Below are 6376 nucleotides of genomic sequence, written 5' to 3' on the forward strand. Positions count from 1 at the left end.
GCACGCGTTTCACGTCCGCACGCGCCCGCAACGATAGACACGCCATGTCGCCGCGAAGACCGACGCGCCTTGTCGCCGCGACGCACCGACGCGCCATGTCGCCGCGACGACGGACGCGCCTTGTCGCCTCGTCGACGGACGCGCCTCTCGCCGCGACGACGGACGCGCCTTGTCGCCTCGACGACAGACGCGCCTGTCAGCCGCGCCTCGCCCGTCTCGTCGACGACGCAGTGCAGGTGCACGCGTTCTCGCGCGCCACATCTCGTGCGCAGCGCAGCGTCTGGCCGGGCATCACGGGCCGCGCGAAGCGTGCCTTCATCGAGCGGGAAGCGCGCGACGTCGCCGCCCGCGTAGGCGGCAGCACGTGCCGCGCACGCGTAGCCGTACGTGCACAGCCGTAGAACAGCCTTTTCAACGAATGACTCATGTGGTCGCCAATACCTAGCCCAGGGCCATATATGACAGTAGGCCGGAACTGTTTGTATTAGACGAGTTGATCCGTGCACGCAAGGACAGGAGTGGCTGCTGCTTCGGGTACGTTCTAACGTTGTCGATCTGGAGAGAACGAACGTTCGACAGGTACGCTAACTAAACTGATTTCACATAAAGTAGCTTATGAGGCGTTCACACGTGGCCGATTATGGCTCCCGTTTGAGATCAGAGACGCGCTACGACACGAAAAGTGAAAAAGTCGATTACTATCCTCAATGATCTGGAATGTCCTATCATTGTCTGAACGCAGTCGAATACGTTCGTAACAGAGTCCTACGGATCGGGAATGGTCGCGAGAGGTCGGCCAAGCACTCCGACAGTTAGGTGCGTCCCGTAACATTCGGAAAACTCAGCCGATTTTGTCTAGTCGGATTACAATCGTGACTATGTCGTGACAGATTCTGCTGTATCGGATCAAAATCGTAACAATGTTCTGTGTTGTCTGGACGGTGTCTGGACGGTGTTCTGTAGATCGGGACGCTGTCGTGATGAACGGCATGATCTGGAGAAATCTATCATTGTCATCGTCTTCCGTCAGCGTCGCGTTCACTGTCGGGTCACTGTCTGATCTCGGTCGGATCGCATTCGGGGAGAATCGGGACGCTGTCGGGACAGATTTGGTCGTTTTTTACAAGCGAAAGATACAAATCGGATCAGAATCGGATTGAGAACTGAGAGATTCGGGACGAATTCGGCTGAAACGGCTGAATCGGGACGCTTCCTGAACAATATCTGATTTCTGTCGTGATTAAATAAATGTTTTTACAAATTTGTAATAAAGTTTGAATTTACAGACTTTTGACAAATTTTAATCAGGAATGGTCCTATCAAGGACGGCAGAAAAAATTCTGAATGGTGTGACTGGTGCCTTACTGGCGAACTGGTGCACGTGTGTGTGTGCGCGCGCGTGTGTGCGTGTGCGTGTTGTGTGTGTGTGTTGTGTGTGTGTGTGTGTGTGTGTGTGTGTGTGTGTGTGTGTGTGTGTGTGTGTGTTGTGTATGTGTGTGCCCGCATGTAAATGTGTGTGTGCGCGCGCGTGCGTGTGCGTGTGTGCGTGTGTACGCGTGCGTGTGTGTGTGAATTTGCGCGTGCTAACGGATGGGGAATCGATTTATAGGCGCTATTAGATAAATCCTGCAATGATCAAACTGCGTAGAGCGCTGATCGGATGTTTAGATATTTCACAACACAGATCCTGTTCGCCTGTCATTCTGCTTGAGTGAGCAAACATATAGGAAAGATCGAGCGTAGTCGAATGTATGTCAAGTTTGTTGCGGGCGGAACGCTGCATGAGTTGCTAGTGCTGGGTATGTCGGTGGAGGTACACATATAAGTACGCGCGCGCGTATATATAATATACATATATATATGTTATATATATTATGCGATTGGTATACCTATCTATCTATCTATCCATTCATCAAATGTAAACCTGTAACCCTTGACCTTGGGGGAAAAGCACTCAAAATCAATAGGGTTCCACTAAGGTCCACCTCTGGACCAAGTTTGAAGTTTCTACCTCTAACGGTTTCAAAAATATCGAGCAGCCAGACAGACACACACAGACGCACACGCACACGCACACGCACACGCACACGCACACGCACACGCACACGCACACGCACACGCACACGCACACGCACACACACACACACACAAACACAAACACACAAACGGCGCGAAAACAATACGTTCCGATACACTACGTGCGGAGGATATAAACCATTACTGCGAAGCGTTTGCCTACATTTTTCCAAGAATCATTTCAAAGTCAAACCCCGTTAGTAGAAAACTTACGGAACAAAGAAAAATAATTGTATTAAGCGCGTTTCGTATTAACCACTTTAATATATATTAGCCCCGAATTAACAAAGAAAAAATTATGGATTACAAGGTGTGTACAAGGTATTTTATATAGGTTTATATGTATAATTAAGAACTTTAGTAGCGTTAAATTGTTCACAAATAGATACAATTACTGCAAACCCTAAACTCCTCATTCAATTGCTACTATTCATTACTACAGTCGCACCCCGTTAGTACGAAACTGACGGGCCAAAGAAAAATAATCGTATTAAGCGGGTTCCGTATATTATATTAGCCTTAATTTGAAGAGAAAAACAATGGATTATCATTAGAAGGTGTGTACAAAGTGTTTTATATAGAAATAAATATACTGGGACAGAAAATTTTATGTTAGTAACAGGATCCTTGTATTATTGTCTTCGTATCAAGTCAATATTTTACCAAGAGATTGCTATGAATCGGGCCGGGATTTAGAGAAATCATCGTATAGTCTCATCAGCGTAACGAGCGAATATTTCGCGAGTAACGTTAATTCCAACTTGGTTTTGCCAAGAACAAAAGCAGCAACAACAAAATTTAGTCTTACATCATGTGGACTGTTTGTTTTATTTTTTCATTGCATTCTACGTTGGTCGCATTGCAATCATTGCCTTTGCAATCATTAGTATAGAAACATTTTCCTTAAAAAAATATTACCAATTTTTCTACATATTTTTGTCCTAGTGAATTAACATCTGAATTATTCTAGATTCATTGTTTTTTAAATCTATGAACTAATACACTTTTACAAAGATTAAATTATATAAAACCGAGCGATTACATAATTTTAATCGGTAACAATAACGGGTGAGGCTAATTAAGCATGCACGAATAAAAGACTCGTTACTATAACAGTACTAATAACTCGTTACTAATACGTTTACGTGGTGTTGCAATTTTTATGCGCGTGCTCTGCTAGCGGTTTCACGATATAACTCCCCTCTCGCTATAACACTGCTCGTATCAACGTCTTCGGACCTCAAGCATGATCCCATCTTTCGGGTACAGGAAACCTCCGAGTTTCATTTTCGTCATATCCATCGGTACCTGTAACGAGTACAGTGATTGATTAATGTATTATTGTATGTGTGAGCGTTTACACCCGGGGGGGGGGGGCACTCCCCGGATAAAAACATTCCCTAAAATATACGTCCATGATACTACCATGATTTTGATCTATACTATAACGAGTACCCCTCGTGGATTCGTTACCTGGGTCTTGTCAGAGACAATGAATGTGACGTCTTGAAGGGCGCTCACTATGGCGACCTTAGCCTCGTATTTGGCGAACCTCATAGTCTTCGCGGCGACATGGCGTGTCTATCGTTGCGGCGCGTGCGGACGTGAAACGCGTGCTCGCTTGCGGTACGTTCGATCGGTGGCTGGGTTCGTGGTTAGTTACCGCGAAGTGGAGGCGGTTCTCTTACGATTGTATTTCAGTGTGTGATTAAACGACAATGTGCTGGTGCAAGAATAAGAGATGGCGTTGTTGATGCGTTGGTGATAGATTGACGTGATGGATTGTACGTATGCATGCATGTACGAATGTATGCACGCGCGCAGTGTATACACATGCATGCTCCTAGGAGAGAATCCTATCTAGAATTACCCTATTTCAGCATAATTCAGCATTATTTCCATCCTATTTCAGCATTAATAAATATTGAATTTTTATTGCTTGCCTGCTGAATAACCGTGCTGTGTTCCTCTGTCGAGACTTCATCGTTATTCCTGTGTCACATTATTTTATTGTTGAGGCTGAACTTGGGGAAAATGACAATAAAATTGTCAGAACAGGTGCAATACTATGTGATTCACCTATCAAAGCAGGACAGTTCAACCCAACATTATTTCCCCTTTTCCATCATTGTCACGTTGAGGTCTTATTGTTGTTGCTATGATTTATTTACAATATGCTTCCCATATTATTATAGGCAATGCACGTACACGTACGTGAGAAATCTCTTCAAAGAATTGTTGATATATCATTAGAAAACATTTGTAATGTAATTAATTTATCATCAATTTCGCATCTAAATGTAAAGGGTATCGATGTTATAGTATAATTATATTAAATCGTGTTTAAATTTATGTGAATATGTGGACAATAAAAGTGTGAGGCGTAAAACTAAGTGCGTGATATTATAATTCAATTCTCCGTACAGTGAGTTATCTATATAATAATTTGAGTAGTGTCGTTCTGTTTGTTCCTGCATAACTTCTAGGCGCATGCACGAATCCGGCTGAAATTTTTCGTGCTTCATTTCTACGCATCAGATTCAATTCTAACATTTTGCTTTTTGTTATTTGTTGGGTTTAAATGTTAAAAAAAAACATATTTAGAAAATCTAATTGAAAATCATCCTGGAAAACATGCACGATTCAGTTCACTTCCGCTAGGTGCGCTGGCTGTAGACTTACAAACACGCAACCACAGGCTAAAACCACAGGCTAAAGTGATACAGTAGACTGTCACGTAACCTTGCAGTGGATTCGCCAGGGCACACGCGCTGGCTGTGGAATCAAGTCCTTCCCCCCTGCACGCTCGCACTCAGCGCATATCTATCTATCAATCGATCTATTTTTCTATCTATCTTTCTATCTATCTATCTATCTATCTATCTATCTATCTATCTATCTATCTATCTATCTATCTATCTATCTATCTATCTATCTATCTATCCATTCATCAAATGTAAACCTGTGACCCTTGACCNAAAATAACTGTTTACAAGGACGAACTAACAGCCACTGTAAAGATATTTTTACAGCCAAGATATTTTTTTATATCATATATTGTAGTCACATATACGATAAGGTCGTCACGATTCATTTGCTTCGTACCATAGATACCTACATAAACATGTCTATCTAGATGTTCATGATGTCTCTATGCGCAGTATGTAGTCTTTACGCGTCTGTTGCATAGAATATATGTGGTTCGTACGGTTGATGTGGCACACTCACCCCGCCTATCACGTCATCCACTTCCTGCTGCAGTTTCGTCTGCCACTCTGGGTTGGTAGCGAGGCAGTAGGACCACATTGACAGCAGCGTTGCCGTCGTCTCGTAACCGGCCAGGAAGAAGATCAGGGATTGTGCGAGGATCTGCTTGTCCGTCAAACCTGGATTGATGGTTAGTTAGATGACGGTATCATGCAGTCAGTTGCCGTTTTAAAACGTGAAACTTCATTTGCGAACCGCGTTAATATAGCAGCGAATGGAACGGGGGATCTGGGAACGGGTAAATACTCCAGGGTATCCCATATTGGCGCGTAGGTGCATGTGTATGCGTGCGTGTATGTATGTGTGTGTGTGGAGGGGTCTATTCACATGAGTTTACCAGGTAAAAATATGCCATTTCCCATTTCCCGGTTAATTAAAACCCAATTTCGGCTTTCCCATGTCCGGTTGACTTCTATTCCAGAATAAAACGAAATATTTATCTCGTATATCTCGGGTCTAATCCCACATCCCGAAAATACACGCCTCCGTCCTCATAAAAGTATAAGCCCGTTGCCGCGTTACACCGTAATTCACGGATACTTTTAGTGTTGTCAACCTTTTTCTATTTTTTTCCCTTTTGATAAAGTAATATTATATAGGCTGAGTTGCAATTATATTGTAATGATGACACATGCGGGCCGCTTTTCAATGGTCTACACGTCACGGTATATTTATAACCACCAACCTTTGTGAACTTCGCCAGATTTGTCATGCATTTCCTTGTGAGCGTCCATCATCAACTGGAGAAAGTCTGGTCGTACCTAGAAATGTATACGTCATATGTAAAGCGTGCACACACGCGCGCACAGAAAGCATACACACACACGCACGCACGCACGCACGCACGCACGCACGCACGCACGCACATGAACACACGCACACACATCTCAACTATACATCAAAATATCCTAATCTGCTCCTATTGGTCATCCATCGGTCGCTTAAGAAAAATTCCCCGGTCGTGAAGCGTTGTTGAAATGCAGCTTTTTGGCCACTTGCTTCAAGCACGCTGACAAGAGATTATATAGTATTG

General features: G+C 43.8%; 1 long non-coding RNA gene across 1 annotated transcript; it reads right to left on the bottom strand.

Moving 5' to 3' along the window:
* Nucleotides 1-2873: 2873 nt before the first annotated feature.
* LOC106818844 lies at nt 2874-3633 on the bottom strand. Its single transcript, XR_001395306.1, has 2 exons — nt 3550-3633; nt 2874-3384 (listed from the first exon to the last, which is right to left on the bottom strand). It is a non-coding gene; the product is annotated as an uncharacterized LOC106818844 (long non-coding RNA).
* Between the last annotated feature and the right edge of the window lie 2743 nt (nt 3634-6376).

This window comes from Priapulus caudatus, unplaced genomic scaffold (assembly GCF_000485595.1).
Source record: "Priapulus caudatus unplaced genomic scaffold, Priapulus_caudatus-5.0.1 Scaffold2576, whole genome shotgun sequence".
Lineage (NCBI taxonomy): Eukaryota > Metazoa > Priapulida > Priapulimorpha > Priapulimorphida > Priapulidae > Priapulus > Priapulus caudatus.